Raw genomic sequence first — 19722 nt, 5'->3', positions numbered from 1 at the left:
ATGGGTTATTTCTGCTTCTCCTGTTACATTGATCCATGTGCTTTTTTTGTGCCAGTACTATGCTGTTTTTATCAGTGTAGCTTTATGGTATAACTTGAAATCATGGATTGTGATGTTCCTTGCCTTGTTATCCAGGATTTCTTTTGCTGCTCTGGTCTCTTCTGTTTCTTTATGAGTTATAGAATTGTTTTGGCTAGTTCTGTGAGAAATGCTGTTAGCATTTTGATTGGTATTACATAAATCTATATATCAGTTTTGAAAGTATGGTAATTTTGATAATATTGTATCTGTCTATGAAGAAACAGGGGTTATATTTTCCTATTCTGATTTTGTCTTTGATCTCCTTTTTTAGCGTATTATAGTTTCCACTGTAAAAGTCTTCCACTTCTTTTTTAGGCTATTACATAAGTATGTATTTTTCTTGTATTATGTATTAGGTATGTAAATGATATTGATCTTTTCATTTCTTTCTCAATGAGTTCATTTATTGGTGTACAAGAACATTATTTTTGTGTGTGGGTATTGATTTTTATTCTGCTAGACAAATGGATTTGGTTATTAATTCTAGGAATCTTTCAGTGGAATTTTTTAGTTTAGTTTTAGGAATAGTTTAGTTCTTTAGAAGAGAGGTCATCTGCAAATAATAACAATAATTTGATTTGTTCCTTTCCTATGTGTATCCCATGTGATTTCATTCTATTGGCAGATTGATTGCCTTAGCTAACAGTTTGTATTATATGGAACATGGGTGGTGATAGTAAATGTCTTTCTCTTATTTCTGATTTTAGAAAGATAGCTTTCAGCTTTTCCTTATTTCTTTTTTCTTTTTCTTTTTCTTTCTTTCTTTTTTTTTTTTTTTTTTTTTGTGGTTTTCGTTTTTATCGGTACCAGGGATCGAACTCACGACTGCCTGCTTGCAAGGTAGGCGCTTATGCCACTGAGCTAAATCCCCAGCCCCTACTTTTCCTTATTTCATACAATGTTAGCAGTAGATTTGTCATAACTGGTTTTTATCAGATAGAGATAAAGTCCTTTTATAACTATTTTCTTCAGATTGTTCACGATGAATGGATATTGAATTTTTCATTGTCTACTGAGATAATCAGACCTGTAAGCCCAGCACTTGGGAAGTTAAGCCAGAAGGAACACTACCAGTTCAAGGTCAGCCTGGGATACATGATAAGTCCAAGTCCAGCCTGAACTACATAGCAAGACTCCATCTCAAAACAAATAAAAAGTTTCAGACACATTAAGTAGAGGCAGAGATTTAGCTCAGTGGTGCAGTTTTTATCTGGCAAGCTTGAGGTCCTGCGTTCAATTCCTGATACAAAAGAGAGAAACATTAATCAAAGGGAAAGTACATGGACAAGTGAGTTTAGAGGGAAACCAAGATTTTGGAGAGGTAAGCAGCAGAAAAAAACAGCCCTCTCTGAGAGTCACCATCCAGACATTGGAATACAGCATCATGAGGAAGCAAAGGAGAGAAGTGGGTCCACTGGACCCAGGAAGAATCTGAAGTGCGAAGCACACAGAGAGAGTGAAAAATTCAACAAAGATGAAGGTGGTTGCCAGTAGCACCTTCTCACTGAGATGCCACTTAATGCACAGGAGGAGCAGTTTGAATATGCAAATACATGGTCACAGTGATGGTAACAGCTAGTGACCTTAGAGGCCTCTGCAGAGAGATGTGGCAGTGGAGGGGAGCAGCAGACATGGAGGGCTGCACTGGCTGACAAGGAAAGCAGAGGACTTAGTCCTCCCAATGGAGAGAGTGATTGGCTGGGAGCCACCTTGGAAATGGGCCAGCTGAGCTCAGAACTCAGAACTGCTGCTGGCTCAGTTTAGCAGCTCCCACCGGGGCTCAGACCTACAGAATTACTCATGCAGCAGTGACCCCAATGTGTCTGGTCTTGGAGCAAGTCTGCTGAGATTATCCACTACTCCACCAAAAAGCTACTGTGGGCTTGCTGGGGTAGACTGGCATGATTCAGGATTCTGTCCCCATAGGTTGTCTACTAGTGCAAGCAGAGAAAATCCTGGAAGTGGACTGTTTGTTTTTCTTTTGCTCTTTCTCCTTAATTGTTTTTATGAGTGTGAACATGGTTCCTAACCTCTTTGTGGGTGCAGTTCTGTTCTGTCTTCCTTCTATCTCTTCCATCTCTCTTTTCCTTCAATCTTCTGCACCCAAGTTGTTTCCCTAAGTGGGATCCCAAGTTGTCCTCCAGCTTTACTTCTAATCTTATCTTCCACTTATCTATTTTCTCTCTCTCTCTTTTTTTTTTTGTCTTTTTCCTTTTTTATCAGTACCAGGGATCGAGCTCACGACTGCCTGCTTGCAAGGCAGCCGCTTATGCTGCTGAGCTAAATCCCCAGCCCCTTATCTGTTTTCTCTTGAATCCATTTTAAATTTCAACCCCAAGAATAAAATTGAGTATTAAGTATACTGCATTATAATTTTCATATATATTGCATATAATTTTCTGATTTGTTTTATATTTTGTTATCACAAATCCAGTTCATACAGTTAAAAGTAGAAGGTTAAAGATTAGCTCAGTTTGTCATTTTCTAGGCTGTGTTTGATGCTGTGTTAGTACCAGTATAGCCAAAATTGACATAATTGTTCTAAACAGCTGTTGGAGCTAGTATTCTATGACTAAGATTAAGGGCCACAGAGAATATGGTGGCACAGTGCCAAAGAATGAGGAACTAAATCAAGCAAGCAACAAATTTTCATCTCCAACAAACTGAAGAGATAAGATCTTCCAACAGACTCAAAACCCAAAAACCAGCTACACCTGTAAGATACCTCAGAGAAGTAGTCATCACCTAAGGGTCCTAAATACTAACAAAGCAACCCACCATAGACTACTTACAAGCATTACTAAGTATTGCTTCTATTTCAATTTCATTAAAGAATTTCAACATTGGTGGCATTAGATCTTTTCTAAATTTATTGTAGAATTCAACAGTGAAACTATCAGGGCCTGTGCTTTTCATTGTTGCTAAGTTTTAATTACATTTTCACTGTTTACATTATCAGGCTGTTTAGAATTTTTGTGTCTTCTTGGTTCAGTTTTGAATCATTTCGTATGTGTCAAGAAATCTGTCCATTTTTTCTGTGTTTTCCACTTTACTAGAGTACAGGTCCTTGAAGTAGGTATGGATGATCTCTCAGATTTTCACAGGCTCCATTGTGGTTTCACTCTTTTCATTTGTAATTGCTTGAATTTGAGCCTGTTCTATCCTCTTTTTGATAAGGTTGGTGAGTGGTTTAGCAGATTTGTTTATTTATTTAGTCTTTTTGTGACAATCTTTTTATACAGTTCAGCTGGCATTGAACTCACTTTGTAGCCCAGGTTGGCCTAGAACGCACAGTGATCCTCTTGTCTCAGCCTCTCAAATATTGGGATTACAGGTATGTATCACCATGGCTGGCTCTATCAATTTTATTTAATGTTCAAATTCTTCACAAATTCTTCAATTCATTGATTCTTTGTATTGTTTCTTTAGTTTTGATTGCATTAATTTCTGCTGATTTTTATAATTTCTTCTCTTATACAAAATTTGGGTTTGATTTGTTCAAAAACTTTTTCTAAAAGTTTGAGGTTTAACATTAAGTTGTTTATTTGAGATCATTCTGTTTTCCTGATGTGAGAATTTACCGCTATAAATTTCCTTTGAAGGAATACTTTCATTCCATTCCACAAATTCTGGTACACTGCATTGGCACTATCATTTAATTGGAGATACTGTTTAATTTCTTCTTTAATTTTCTCTCTAAACTGTTGGTTTTTCGGGAAGGTATTGTTTAGTATTCATGTGTTTATATAGTTGTCATGGTTTATGTCTGTGGCCTCCAGGCCTCATATGTTTGCATTATGCATTTGTGATTGGTTCATTGTCTAGTGCTTGGATTGATGGTGTCAGTGCTACACCCACATAGGGGTGGAGCCAGCATACAAAGTAATGGCAGGAAGAAGATGTGTCTTGGTCTCTTGCCAGTTTCCGCCTTGCTGTTTGCAGCTGCCATGAACTGTGACCCTGCCATGCCACATGCCTTGAGGCCAACTGAGTATGGATTAAAACCTCCAAAAAACTGTAAGAAATAAACCTTTCCTTTCCCAACTTTGCGCATCAGGTATTTTGTCTCAGCAACTAGTAAAAAGTAACTAAGACAATAGTTTTTATGGTTTCTTTAGCTGTTTATTTCCAATTTTAATGCACTACGGTCAGATAATTTCCATGCAATAATTTCAATTCCTCTGCACTTATTTATGCATGTTTCATGAGCTACTATGTGATGTATTTTGGAGTGCATCCCATGTGCACTGGGAAGAATGTGTATTTTTTTTTTTTTTTTTTTTTGGTACCAGGGATTGAACTCATGATCTCGCATTTGCCAGGCAGGCACTTACTCCACTGAGTTAAACCCTCAGCCCAAGAATGTGTATTCTTATGTTGTGGGCTGGAACACTCTGTAGACATATACTAAATCCATTTGTTCATAGGTTTGTTTGAATTCTGATATTACTTGTTGATTTTTTGTCTAGTTGATCTAATTGTTAGGGTGGATTACCTATGGTCCCCCATTATAGTTGTTACTGTTTATTTGATTTTTTATACCCATTAATATTTTTTTCATGTAGTTGGGTGCACTGGTATTTGGTTCATATATATTTATGATTGTTATCTCTTCTTCTTGGAGTCTTCCCTAGCAAGTATGTAGTGATTTTCTTTGTCTCTTTTGATCAGTCTTAGCTTGAAGTTCACATTATCTGCAAATAGAGTAGCTACCCCTGCTTTTTTCTGGGATCATGCCTCAAGGGATTTTGCTTTCCATCCTCAGACTTTCAGTCTACTAATTTTTTTTTAGTTACTTGAGTTTCTGAATATTGTTGGATTATATTCCTTTATCCAGTTTGTTTCTTTTCATTAGTGAATTGAAACCATTTACACGGATAGTTAAAACAGCTATGTATGGTCTTATCCTTTTGTATTCTTATTGTTGGTTCCATGTCTTTCTCTTCTGCTTACTTCCTTGTCCTGCCTAGTGGTTTCTTTCTATTGGTATTCTTGTGTTTGTCCTTTTCCCTTTCTTTTTTTTTTTTTTTTTTTTTTTTTTTTTTTTTTTTTTTGTCTTTTTCCTTTTTATCGGTACCGGGGATCAAACTCACAACTGCCGGCTTGCAAGGCAGGTGCTTATGCCACTGAACTAAATCCCCAGCTCCTCCTTTTCCCTTTCTAATACACCCTTTAGAACATTCTAAAGAGCTGATTTTGTGGTCATAAATTTTTTCAGTTGTCCTTTGTTACGAAAGTATCTTATCTTATTTCTCCACTGATTTTAAAAAATAATTTTGAGGGCTACATCAATCTGGGTTGGCTGTTGTTTTCTTTTAGGGCTTCAAATAGCTCACTCCAAGCTCTGCTTGATTTGAGGGTTTGTGTTAGGAAGTCTGTTGTGATTCTAATGGGCTTTCCTTTATAGATGATTTATTTCTTTCTTCCAATTGTTTTTAATTCTCACTTCTGAATATTCTGTGCTGAATTTCTGGAATCTTGATTATTACTTCCCTTGGTATATGATTGTTTCAAGTTGTATATGCTTCACTATTTGTATGTCAAATTCTTTATTATCTTTGGAAAGTTTTCTGCCATCATTTCTGTGAGATGTTTATTATGCATTTTCACTGTCCCCAGCTTCCTCATTTACTCCAATCAATCTTATGTTGTGTTTCTTTGCATTATCTTGCAGCTGGGTTACGGTGATGGTTGTAACCCCATAAAATCAGTGTTATCATACAAGATTGAAGGACTGATTATAACATGTATGACACAATGGCTAAAGTAGTAATAGCAATAATGGTACCATCAGGTACAACCTATTAACTGACAAACTGGAAGTATCTTATCTTATTTCTCCAATGATTTTTTTTTCTTTTTCTCTTTTTATGGGTACTGGGGATCAAACTCACGACTGCCTGCTTGCAAGGCAGGTGCTTATGCCGCTGAGCTAAATCCCCAGCCCCTTCTTCATTGATTTTGAAGGATACATCAGTCTGGGTTGGATGTTGTTTTCTTTTAGGGCTTAAAATAGCTCATTCCAAGCTCTCCTTGAGACCTGATATCTTTATCATAGGAGAAAATTTTATAGTTATATAACAAAATTCAACATGAAATTGTTTGCAATGATTTTCCTCTTAGTAGAGTGATTTTACCCTGTTGCAAGGTGGGGGGTGGTTAGAGGGATAGTGGAGAAGATAAAGATATGAATGAGATTAAATATAGTAGAAGCAAGGCTGGAGGGCAAAGGATGATAACTCAAGTTTTGGGGTTGGGGCTGGCATTTGTGCCCACCACAGGGCCTCTTTTTCCTGGTGCTGCCTGGACCACTGTGTGTGCTCAAGCTGAGGTGAGGTAAGACCAGTGGCAGCAGGTCCTGGAGCAGGGATATAAGGTGGCAAAGTGAGAGCTGGTCCCACTTGATCAGCAGGAGTTTGATTTTTTTTTAGTTCGTTATACATTCTAAACATTAGTCCTTTGTCTGAGGAACAGCTGAAAAAAAATTGTCCCCGCACTGTGAGTTGTCCCTTCACTCTGTTGGTAATTTCTCTTGCTACGCAAAATCTTTTTAATAATATGAAATTCTGGGGCTGGAGATTTAGCTCAGCGGCATAAGCGCCTGCCTTGCAAGCAGGCAGTCGTGAGTTTGATCCCCCGTACTGATAAAAAGAAAAAAAATAATAATATGAAATTCCTGTTGCTTCTTTGTAATATTTGCTGTGTGATGGGGGTGTAGGTAAAACTCTTGTCTTCTCGTCTTGAAAACAAAAAGTTCTACCTATTCTATCTTCCACTAGTTTTAATATTTCTGTTTTACTGTTTAGATCTTTGATCCACTTCAGCTTTAGTTTAGTTCATGGTGAAAGATATGGGTACAATTTTATTTTATTGTATTTTTGTTCCTTTGAGACAAGCTCTTGCTATGCAGTTTAGGCCGAGGTTAAGCTCACTTTGTAGCCCAGGCTGGTCTCAAACTCACAATAATCCTCCTTCCTCAGTCTCCTGAGTGCTGGGATTACAGGTGTGTGCAACCATGCCCAGCCCCAGGGTCCAATTTTAATATTCAGCATGTACAAAGGCAGTTTCTCCAGCACCATTTATTAAAGAGTCTTTCTTCCAGTGAAGGTGTTCAGATACTTTGTTAAAAATAAGGTGACTGAGTGTATCAAGAGTTGTTTCTGCATCTTCTATTTTTTTCCATTGATCCTGCAGGGTTTGTTTGTTTTGCCAGTTACTATTCTGTTTTCATCAGGGTAGCTTTGTAGTATAGTTTCAATTCAGAGATTGTGATGCCCCCTGCCTTGCCCTTCACGGCCAGAAATGCCTTTGCTCTTTTAGGTCTCTTCTGTTTCCAAATACATTTTAGGATTATTTTCTCTAATAATGTGAGACAAGCTATTGGAATTTTGATAAGAATTGCGTTAAATCTATATAAAAATTTTGGAAGTATGTTCATTTTCACTATGTTTATTCTTCTTACCCCAGAAAAAGCATTATCTTTCCAGTTTCTTTTCTTTCTTTCTTGAGATAGGGCCTAACTATAAAGACCTGGCTGGATTTAAACTCACTGTGTAGCCCAGGCTGGCCTCAAACTCACGGAAATCCTCTTGCCTCTGCGTATATATGACTGTTATCTCTTTTGGAATTTTTCCTTTATAAGGATGTTGTAAACTTGTCTGTCTCAGTTTGAAATCCACTTTGTCTGCAAATAGAAAAGTTATCCTGCTTTTTTTGGCATCCTGTCACATGGAGTATTATTTTCTATTCTCTGACTTTCAGCCTATGAATTTCTTTTTGAGCTAAATATGTATCTTGTATGCAGCATATTGTTGGATTTTGCTTTTTGATCCATTCTGCCAGTCTTTTTAATTGGTGAACTGAGGCCATTTACATAGATGGTTATGACTGGTATATATTGACTTATCCTTGCCATGTTATCTTCTTGTTGGTTCTACTCCCCCATCCCCCAACCTAATTCTTGTCCATTATATGGGATTCCCTGTGTTTTCTCTTTGCAGAATATCCATCAAAATATTTTGGAGTGCTGGTTCAGTAGTCATGTATTTCCATGGATGTTCTTTGTCAGGAAGGAGTCTTATTTCTACATCTATTTCAATAATTTTGTGGGTTACATTAACCCCGGCCATAGATTGTTTTCTTTTTGAGCTTGAAATACCTTACTCCAACCTCTCCTTGTGTTATGGTTGATTCATTGTGTCAACTTGAGAAGTTTAGAAGTTTTAACTGAGAGACTCAGCAGGGAGCCAGTATGTAACAGATACTTTGTAAGCCCTACACTGTCCTGGAGGGAGCTAGTGACCTGTGTACACTGTTTGAGAAGAAAAGAGGCTTGTTTCCCCCATTTTTGTTCTGTTTTGTTGCTGTTGTTGTTTGTTGTTTGTTTTTTCCCTCTGGCCGCTGCCTTGAAGTATGGCCCGTGCCATGGCACCCTGCCTTGGAGCCAGCTAATTATGGACTGAAACCTCCACAGTGAGTTAAATAAACCATTCCTTCCTTCCCTTTGGGTGTTAGGTGTTTTGTCCCAACAAGAAGAGAAAAACAGACAAGACATTTTGACTTGAGAGTTTGTATTGAGTAACTTGCTGTGATTTGATTTGCTTTCTTTACAGGTTTTGTGTGTGTGTGTGTGTGTGTGTGTGTGTGTGTGTGTGTGTCTAACATCTTTTTTTTTTTTTTTTTTTGTCTTTTTCCTTTTTATCAGTACCAGGGATCGAACTCACGACTGCCTGCTTGCGAGACAGGCGCTTATGCCGCTGAGCTAAATCCCCAGCCCCCTTGTCTAACATCTTTTAATATTCTGTTCTTCTTTTGAATTTTTGAAATCTTGACCATTTTAGGCCTTGATGAAATTTTTTTTATCATGGATAGTTAGTTACATATGTCTCACTGATTTGCATGTCCAATTTTTTTTATGCTTGGGAAGTTTTCTGCTATTGCTTCTCTGAACAGGTTTTTTATTTTTTATGTTGTTTGTCCAATTTCTTTTCATTGGCTCTGATCAGTTTACATAGTTCATCATCTAGAAGTGTTATGCTTTATGTTCAGATGCCTCCCCTAAGTCTCATGTAATCATGGAAGTGGCCAAATCTAGAATATGGAATTGGGATTGTCTAGCGCTTGATGGTATGAGTGCCAGGCCCACCCAGGGGTGGAGCTGGCATACAGCATAAGGAGGGGAAGAAGGAATGTCTTTCCATCTTTAGCTGTTTTGCACTTGCTGTTTCCGGCACCCATGAACAGCAGCCTCATCATGCCACCCTGCTGCTTGGAGCCAACTGAGTATGGACCTCCAAGATTGTAAGAAAAAACCTTTTCTTCTCTAATTTTGGGTGTCAGGTATTTTGCCTCAACAAGAAAAAGGTACTCAAGACAAGAAGCTTTGTGTTGATTTTTGGTTGTCTATTGCTTTTTTAAGGAAATCTTTCTTTTCATGCTTGCTAACCACAATCCTCTCTTTTATATGATATTCTATCCTCACATTGGTTCATTCTTCTAGGTATACTTTGAGTGCAATTTTTAATCTCCTGGATATCTGTTTGAATCTGTTACATGGATTCCATTGCTTTCCTACGTTGGGCACTCATGGTTTCCATCATTTTTTTGTTGGTGGTGGTGGTGCCAGAGATTGAATTCATGACCTCACATTCACTAGGCAAGCGCTTATGCTGCTGAGCTAAATCCCCAGCCCCTCTATCATTTTCCTAAGCTCCTCTATTTTTTTGTCTGTATCTGTTCTAGAGTCACCAATCACATCTTTCATGATGATCATCATCTCTGTAGTTATCTAAGAAATCATTTCTGATCTTATTTTTTTTCTAGACCCTCATTAATTTGCTTTGTTACTTTCCCTGTTACCACTTCAGAGAGTTCAAATAGGTGACTTTTCAGTTGTTGCACCTCATTGCAACAATTGGTGAGCTGCAAATCTGCGGGGTTACATCTTTAGTGTCTTCTCATTTTCTCTACATGTGTATTTTTAGTTTAGTTTATCTACATCACTGGGTTGATGTTTGTGAAATGCTTATGATAGATAGCTTTACTTCTGGTATGTAAAGCTCTTAGGATATCACTGCTTCTCACAGATGTCTTCCAAGTATAACTGGCTTTTTAGTTTTGAGTCTGTTGTAAGATTCTATCTCTTTAATTTATTAGGGATTAGAATTTGATGCCTATTTGGCCCAGCCCTTGGTTCTTTGACAGTGGCCAACGGTATTTGTTTATAACCCTTAGATAATCTCAGTCTTGGCATATCAGGAAAAACAACTGATTAGAACAATTATATCACCTTCACTAAAATAGTACAATCAGCAATACAAATAGCATCAAACACAGCCTAAAAAATGGCAAGCTGTGGTAACTATTAATTTGCCACCTTTAACCATGTGAACTATTATTCTGGTTATATGACAAAGTCTAAAACAAACCTGAAAATTATACACAGTAAATGAGAATTATACTCAATATGAGAATTTTACCTTTAGGAGAGAAAATTTTAAATTGATTAGATAGAAAAATAGAGAAATAAAAGAAGAAAAGATTAGAAGCAAGGCTACAGGACAAAGGAAGATTACAAAATTTAGAAAACTGGTGAAGACAGGAAGATAAAGAGAAGACAGAAACATAAATAATCGACCAGAACAACAACAACAAAGAGCTAGTAACAATGCACACTCATATACAAAAGAAAACAATTAATCAAGAAAAAATAAAACGGGGCTGGGGATTTAGCTCAGCGGCATAAGCGCCTGCCTTGCAACCACAGGGTCATGAGTTCGATCCCCCACACTAATTAAAAAGAAAAAAAGAAAAAAAAATGTAAAAACCTGTCCACTTCAGGGCACATCTCTGCTGCCACTGGTGGAAGAGTGGGCAGATGCAGCCTAGATCCGTATTGATTAATCCCAGTGAGGCTCACCTTTAATTTCATTGAAGTTAAGGCTAGTTTCTGGATGTGAGAATGAAACCCAATTTGTTCAGCTTGCTATACTCATATGCCTCCTGCTGGTTTGAATGCAGTTCCACCTCACTGTGACACTGGAACTGCTAGATAGAGCCACCCCATAATTGCTCTTAAGTTCTGAGCTCAAATTGCCCCTCTCCAAAATGCCTACTGGCTAATTGCCCTCTTCTGGGTGATATCTGAACCCAAATAACTCACTAACCACTCAAGTCTTCTATATCCACTACTCTGTTCCACTGGTGCATCTCTCTGTAAGAGGTCTCTAAAGTTATTTGAAAGTTCCTATGCATCTCCACATTCAAGGCACCCTTCCACCTAGAGCCAGGGCTCAGGGAGAAAGCATCACTTGCCACCTTCTTCTTCTGCACTGATCTGCAGTTTTCACTTCAGGTCCTTGCTGGGCCCCAGGGAGTCACTTCCCTCCTTCTTTTCCTCATGCTGCTATATTCCAGTTTCTGGACAGCAAATCTTGGGGATGGTGTTTCTCTGCTATTCACTTCTTCGCTATCTCCCTGGAAGTCCTTGTAGTATTGCTGATGCACACAGTTAATCCAGATATTTGGATAAAGAGAAAATCAGTATCAACATTTATGCCACCTTGGGCAATAGCAATAAAATCAGTATTAGTAATAGTGTCAAAGACAAACTAGATATTGACATACCTTAAGAAACTATAATGTACCAAATTTAACCTTGGAATATAGATCCATATAGTACAAACACTAAGACAAAGTTTTTAACTTTATTACTACAGATTTGTCATACATATTGATCACATTCTTTATAAGGAACTTTATACCTGTATATATATTTTCATCCTTTTGTGCCCCTTCTCCTCCTCTCCCTTTTGAACCCTTCTTCCCCTATTTACAAAAGCTGACAATGCAAATACTGACATATGTCGATGTCCGCTCCCGGCCGGCAGGAAGGACACACGACAAAGTCTGGTAGTGGACAACCTTTTCTTTTTATTTTTCTTCTCCGTACAGCCTGCCCTGGGATCGCTCCCAGCCGAAGCCTCCTCTGGTCCGCTCCCCGCGGCTCCTTTCGGGCTTCGCTCCGAAGCCTCTACCGGTCTGCTCTCCGCGGCTCCTTCTGGGCTTCTACTTTCGGGCTTCTACCTGGCTTCTTCTTCCGCCCAGGGGTGGCACCGGTATATATACGGGTACAGTGTCCAATCATGTTAAAGTAAGCAAGGCAAGCTGATTGGCTAACATCATCAGTTGCCAGGCAGACTATATTGTTGAGCGGGTTGTTTACGCGGTAAGCAGGAAACTAACATATTTGATGGGAGGGGTAATCTACCTCAGGCTTTGCTCTTTACCACAGGCCGCACGTCCGCCGCGCAAGGCGAGCTATCACAGACGCGGCTCCCAACATCTCCCCCTATTTTATTTTTTATGAATGTGCGCATCGTAGCCCTTCCTGGACTGGGTGCAGAGGCTTATGCCCTATGTGTAGGTCCACCGTAGGTCCTTGGCTTAGACCCTGGTTGGCCATGCCATGGTCTGCCAAGGCCCTGAGGCCCTCGTCCTTTTTCTAGGGCCAGGCACAAACTGGACGGAACCTGGATGCACACAAGCTTGCACTCATTTCCTCTCCGTAAAAAAATCCCCTCGGAGAGAAATTTAGACCTGGGCAGCATCTAACAGTCCAGCGGCTTACGTGCAGGATGGGGTAGGGCCTGGCTTAGGTCGAGTCGTGCTGGGGAGGCATGCTCTTACCCGTCATTGACTCACCTACCCTGCTGTGTATTGTCACCTTATGGAGGAGAATGAGGGATGCCCGCCATATCTAGACTCGGTCGTGGGCCAATTGAGCAAGCCATGCATATGCCTGAGGATCTTCTTGTCCATTTCGGGCTACCGCTATTTTTATTCATCTTGTTGGTTGGTCTGTGATGGATCTCCGGTAGGGCAGGTCTGATCTTCAGTCGAGGGCTTTGTTGCCCGTGTCAGTCTCTCCGGTATCCACAGTGGTTCTCGTCCCGGTTCCTGTGGGAAAACACAAACCGCGCCTCGGTTCCAGCTGACCACTGGATCCGGGCCCATCCATTGTCCTGTCAGGACATCTTTCCACTTCACCCACCCTTTATGGTTGGGGGAAGGGTTGCAGTGCTCCACAGCTGGGGAGCGATTATCATTATTTAAATTTAAAAAATTGTGTGTGAATAGTGCCATGGATAATCGTGCCTTTGGGGCCAGGCCTTGGCCTACTCCCCCTTTTTGTTTTTGTAAAATTTCTTTGAGGCTTCTATGAGCCCTCTCAATGATTCCTTGACCTTGGGGATTGTATGGGATACCATGTTTTAATTGAACCTCCATCATTTTGCAGAACTCATTGAAGGCTTTGCCTATATAGGCTGGTCCATTATCAGTTTTTAATATTTTTGGTTTGCCCCATGCGGCCCAAGCTGCCAGGCAATGATTGATCACATTAGACACTTTTTCACCTGTTTCTGCTATTGCAAATATGACGTGAGAACAGGTGTCTGTGGAAACATGAACATATTTAAGAGTCCCAAACTCCTGTATATGTGTGATGTCCATCTGCCAAACATCACCAGGGATCAAACCTCGAGGGTTTACTCCCATCGGTATGGCAGGTTTGTATGTGGCACAGGAGTCACATAGTCGCACGATATCTCGTGCATCTGCTCTAGAAACATGGAAATGGTTTGCTAGTGTCCTGGCATTAACATGAAATTTATCATGGAAGGCACGGGCTCGCTCGATTGGTGTTAGTAAGGTAAAAATCCATAACGGGCGAGTGGCAGTGTCAGCAGCCGCATTCCCCTGTGCCATGGGCCCTGGCAGGGATGTATGTGCTCTTATGTGGGTGGTGAAGACCTTATGGTGTCTGTTCTGAAGCAATGTCTGGATAGACAGGAACAGTCCAGCCACTGTGGAAGTGGATCTAATTAAACTGGCAGTCTCAAGCACTTGCATAGCATTGACCACATACCTAGAATCAGAGACAATGTTAATGGCTTTTGAGAACCGTTCAAGAATCATTTTAACGATCTGCAGTTCTACCACCTGAGGCTGATCTGGTTTAAATTGTATGGTAACCGGGGGCTTGCCTAGGATCACATAGGCGCCTATCCCCGTCTTGGAGCCATCTGTGTATATTGTAGTTGCTGGGACTAATGGCTCAGAGGCAGTAACCTTTGGAAAAATTATAGGGTGCTGAGTGACAAATGACAAGATAGGGTCTTTAGGGTATTGATTGTTTATATCCCCATGGAAAACACATCTCAGAATGGCCCAGGTATCTATGCAGGCAGCCAGGGTCTTGATCTGGCTGGCGGTATAGGGTACTCGGATGGCTTGTGGTCCTGAGCCAAAATGTTGGACAGCTCTATCATGCGCTTCAAGGGCCAATGAAGCGACTGCCTCCGGGTAATGCTCTATGACTTTTGCAGGTGAGACCTTAGGGTGTATCCACAGTAGTGGTCCTTTCTGCCAAATCACCGCTGTAGGCTGTAGACTAGTCTGTAGCAAACAGACATCAAAGGGTCGCCCTGGTTCAATTCTGTGTAAGGTAGCCCCACCTAAGGCTTTTTCCACTCTCTGTAAGGCAGCTCTTGCCTCAGGAGTGAGCCTCCTGTGGGAGGCTATATCTGGGTCTCCCTTCAGAAGGTCGAACAGGGGTTTGAGATCTGAATTTGGTATATGTAAATATGGCCTAATCCAATTAATGTCTCCCAATAGCTTTTGCATGTCATTTAGGGTCCTAACGCCATCCGTCCTAATGGTGACCTTTTGTATAAGTCTGGAGGCGACACTGAGGTCCACACCTGCTGACCCAGGGGTGGCCCTTGTTGAAGGCTGCCACCCTGAGCTGTCCTGTCTCTGGGGCGGGGGCCCGCCTGTGAAGGGGGCCCCCTCTGGCCGTTTTTTGGCTCTCTAGCATCTTGTCCACAAATACGGTTGCCCTGAGCATCAAAGACCGACCTACACTCCTCAGCTTTGTGTGATCCCTTTTTGCATCGCCCACAAACATATGGTTCTTCATTCCTAGGGCGAGGCCTAGCATCTGCATTGTTTGGGCAATGACGTTTAATGTGTCCTGGCTCCCCGCAGGCAAAACACCCTTTAGCCTTACATTCCCCTTCTAACCCGCGAGGTCCCCTCTGCTGTACAGCCGCGGCCAGGAGAGCAGCCACTCCCGAGTTGGAGAGCGGCCCCCCTATCTCTCTGCATATCCTAATCCAGGCGTTGAGGTCCTTGTTCTTATGAGGAGCTATCGCTGCCTTGCACTCCTTTGTACATTGCTCAAAAATCAGCTGTCTTACCAGCGGTTGAGCCACTCCCGGATCAGGAAATATCTTATCGGCAGCATCTTGCATTCGGGCCACAAAGTCAACAAATGGCTCTGTGGTACCCTGAATTATTTTTGAAAGACACAAGGAGGCAGTTCCGGCACCACTTACCTGTTTCCAGGCGCGGAGCCCTATGGCATTGATTTGTTCATAGACAGCGCCGGGGAACTGGGTCTGGTCATCAGCGTGCCGACCTTCTCCCATAAGCATTTCCTTGTTCCACCCCCGGTTTCCCCGATTGGCGTTTCTCTCAGCCTGCTCTGCAGAGAACTCTGCGTACCAGGCTCGCCAATCCAGGTAACTGCCCGAGGGCAGACACGCCTTTGCCAGCTGAATCCAGTCCGCGGGGGTGAGGGGCCCAGAAGACAGATTCTCCAGCATGGCAATGGTGTAAGGCGCAGTCGGCCCAAAGGTTGTAACTGCATTTTTAAGTTCTCTAATCTGCTTTATCTCAAAAGGCTCCCATACATTGCGTCCCTGGCCCATAGCTACTTGTACAGGAAATATCCCATAGGGGCCACTATCTATCCCAGGTGGATGTACCTCATGAGACAAGCGTCCCCCCTGCCAAAGCCGCCTGTAAAAATACGGACCCGCCGGCGGCGGAGCATAAGACAGCGGCCGTGATTGGGCGGAAAATGGGGGCCCGTGCATCACTTCCTGTTCTGGCGAAAGGGGAGAGAGCTCCCAGGCGGCCGCCTCGTGGCGAGGAATCGCCTCCGGAAACAGCCCCCAAGGTGGGGCGGAAGGCTTCGCCTCCCTCTCGCGCCGGGGAGCGCTCAGGAGCTCTCTACTCCTCCGCAGACCAGGTTGAGCAGAGCGCAATTCGCGGGGCAACGCTGGAAAAGAACCCTGTGACTCCTTATTGAGCGATTTAGGCTCCTGACAGCTGGTCTCTTTGGCCTCCTTGCCATTCAACTTTCCCTCGTCCTCGGAGTCAGACGACTCCGAGGCTAGAGCCCCGTCCTCCTCCTTAGCATCCTTGTTCCCCTTGACGGACCCCTCTCGGGAGCTCCCTGACTGGGCCTGCTCAGATACCCTGTGTACTTTTGTAAGCTCTTGAGAGCTTTCTCCACAACCACCCTCGCTCTTAGTGTTGCTACCTAACATGTTTCCCATCTTTTAATATGTTACTCACCGCGTGAGGCCCAAGGAATCCGCCACTTACGCGTGAGTCTGAGGGGAGTCTAAAAGCCCTGTAGGTGCGCGCCACCCAGAGCCCAGGCTTATCCCCAACTCACCTGTCTCGCAGCTCTGTACTGGAGCGTTGTCCTCTTCCACGTCTCGGGGGTGATCAGTCCCCGGGCGGGCCTCCAAATGTCGATGTCCGCTCCCGGCCGGCAGGAAGGACACACGACAAAGTCTGGTAGTGGACAACCTTTTCTTTTTATTTTTCTTCTCCGTACAGCCTGCCCTGGGATCGCTCCCAGCCGAAGCCTCCTCTGGTCCGCTCCCCGCGGCTCCTTTCGGGCTTCGCTCCGAAGCCTCTACCGGTCTGCTCTCCGCGGCTCCTTCTGGGCTTCTACTTTCGGGCTTCTACCTGGCTTCTTCTTCCGCCCAGGGGTGGCACCGGTATATATACGGGTACAGTGTCCAATCATGTTAAAGTAAGCAAGGCAAGCTGATTGGCTAACATCATCAGTTGCCAGGCAGACTATATTGTTGAGCGGGTTGTTTACGCGGTAAGCAGGAAACTAACATATTCGATGGGAGGGGTAATCTACCTCAGGCTTTGCTCTTTACCACAGGCCGCACGTCCGCCGCGCAAGGCGAGCTATCACAGACGCGGCTCCCAACAGACATACAGTAAACATATAGTAAATGTCACAACTACACCTCTAGTAACACTAGAACAGTATACAACAGTAGTAATTTAGTTAACATTAGGGCTTATATTTCGACAAAACTGCAAAGCCTCATGTGCTGATAGGTGGAGCTTTTGAGAGGTCACTGGTTCCTGGAGGCACAATATTCACAAGCAGATTAGGCCACTAGTGAGTTGATAGCTAAACCCAGTACTAGGAGATGAAGTGTGATTATAAGAAGCAAGTCACTGGGGCTGGGGATTTAACACAGTGGCATAAGCGCCTGCCTTGCAAGCGAGCAGTCATGAGTTTGATCCATAGTACCGATAAAAACAAACAAAAAACCGGCTTTCTGAAATGTTAACATTGGGCCAGGGATTTAGCTCAGCGGCATAAGTGCCTGCTTGGCAAGCATAAGGTCGTGAGTTCAACCCTTGGTACCATGAAAAAAATAAAGTGCAAGTCGGGCATGGTAGCTCATGCCTGTAATTCCAGAATTTGGGAGGCTGAGGCAGGAGGATCGTTGTGAGTTCGAGACCAGTCTGGGCTACAAAGTGAGTTCAAGGCCAGCCTAAACTGCATAGTGAGACCCTATCTCAAAAAAAAAAAAAAAAAAAAAAAAAAAAGGAAGCCAGTCATTGGATGAACATACATTTCTCCCTCTTTCCTTGATGTCTCTGTTTTCCTGTTGCTGTGTCATGAGCAGTTCTCAGTTCTACACCATACTCTGGTGCCATGCCATCCTGCCTTTCAATTCAGTTAACTATGGACTGAAACCTTTTCTAAAGTGTAAGCTAAAGCAAATCTCTTCTTTCTTAAGTTATAGGTATCAACTATTTTGTCAGAATAACAAAATAGTGACTAAGACAGTTAACTATCTATACACTCATATAGCTTCATGGTTATACCAGTAAGGGTAGAGAACCAAGGGACTGCAATTATTGATTTACATAGTTGAAGCATCCTTACATACCTAGGATGAAATCTACTCGTATGAGCATGTATGATCCTTTTGATGATTTGCTACATTCCGTTTGCCAGTATCTTGTTGAGTATTTTTGCATCTATGTTCCTTGAAGAGATTGCCCCATAGTTCTCTTTTTGTTGTTAGTTCTTATCCAGTTTTGGTATTAGGGTAATAATCACTTCCAGAAATGACTGTGCCAGTACTCCTTTCACTTTCAGTTTCTTTGAAGCATTTGAGTATTGGGATTAGATCTTCCTAAAGTTTTGGTAGAATTTCGTGGTGAATCCATTGTTCTGGCTTTTGCTTTGTAGTATTTTATTGCTGTCTCTATTTTGTTGTGTATTTTTGGTCCAATAAAAATTTTTATATCTTCTTGGTGCAATTTTAGTAACTCATATGTGTCTAAATTTCTCCATTTCTTCCATACTTTCCAATTTATTGGAAGATATTTTTGGAGCAGTTTCTTATAATCCTCTGGATTTTGAGAATTTCAGTTGTGATTTTGCCTTTTTCATTCCTAATTGTGTTCATACACGCTTTTGCCTTCTGAAGTGGGTTTATAAACAATATAGGAATCCAAGCAGCCAAGTTGATAAATTTGGAATTTAATTAGCTGAGCTCAGCAATCACTTGCATAGACCCCGTTTCAGAGTCTCACCGAGTAGCCCTGAACTGGAAAGTTTTTAAAACAGAGAACTACAAAAAGACATCCTGTTGGAAACAATTTAGCTAGAATCTTATATTAATTTTTGGTTGACACCTGTATCCTGCTTCTTTTGTTGAGCAGGTTAATTTTTCTCTTGTGGGTACAGCTCTTTCTGCTTTTCTCATGGGACTTACACCTTGAGTAATTTTCCATTTTCCTGGATCAAATACAGGGCACTAGTTAAATGCAGGGCTCAAGATAGCATCAGTTATGCCAAGCTATAATACTTTCTTTTTTTGAATAAATCTGGTTTACCAAAAAGGGGTTTTGAATAAAATTGGTTTACCAATGTTAGTCTTTCAAAGAATCCTTTTTCCATTAATTGATCTTTTGTACTAATTTTATTCAACTGTATTCTGATCTTTATACTTTTATTAATTTCATATTTGGACTTCTCTTATTTTAGGAATTAGCTTGGTCCTGCTCAATTCCTTTAGTGCGTGCATTTACAGCTGTGAACTTCCCTCAGTACTGCTCTCATTGTGTCTCATAAGTTTTCACATGTTGCACTTCTACTGTGGTTTGATTCTGTGAACTTCATTTTTTCCCTGATTTCTTCTGAAACATATTGGTTGTTGAATAATGTATTATTTAATCACCATAAATTTGTGTAATCTGTGGTTTCTTTTGTTATTACTTTCAAGCTTCATTCCACTATAATTGGATAGTATACAGGGGATTATGTAAATTCCTTTGCATTCATTTAGGCATGCTTTAAAGCCTAAGATAGTTTCTATTTTGAAAAACATTTTATGTGATATTGAGAAAAAATATTTCCCCAAAGCTTAAGATCATCGTTTTGGGTTTTGCAGAGATGGCTGGGTCTAGACTGTGGGATCAAGGATGTATAATTACTAAATTATTCTACTGATTGTT

This window comes from Cavia porcellus, unplaced genomic scaffold (genome assembly GCF_034190915.1).
Source record: "Cavia porcellus strain 051 isolate PalLab524CR breed Dunkin Hartley unplaced genomic scaffold, mCavPor4.1 scaffold_21, whole genome shotgun sequence".
NCBI classification, from domain to species: Eukaryota; Metazoa; Chordata; class Mammalia; order Rodentia; family Caviidae; genus Cavia; species Cavia porcellus.
The sequence above is the reverse complement of the archived record's forward strand: the minus strand, read 5'-3'. Positions refer to the sequence as shown.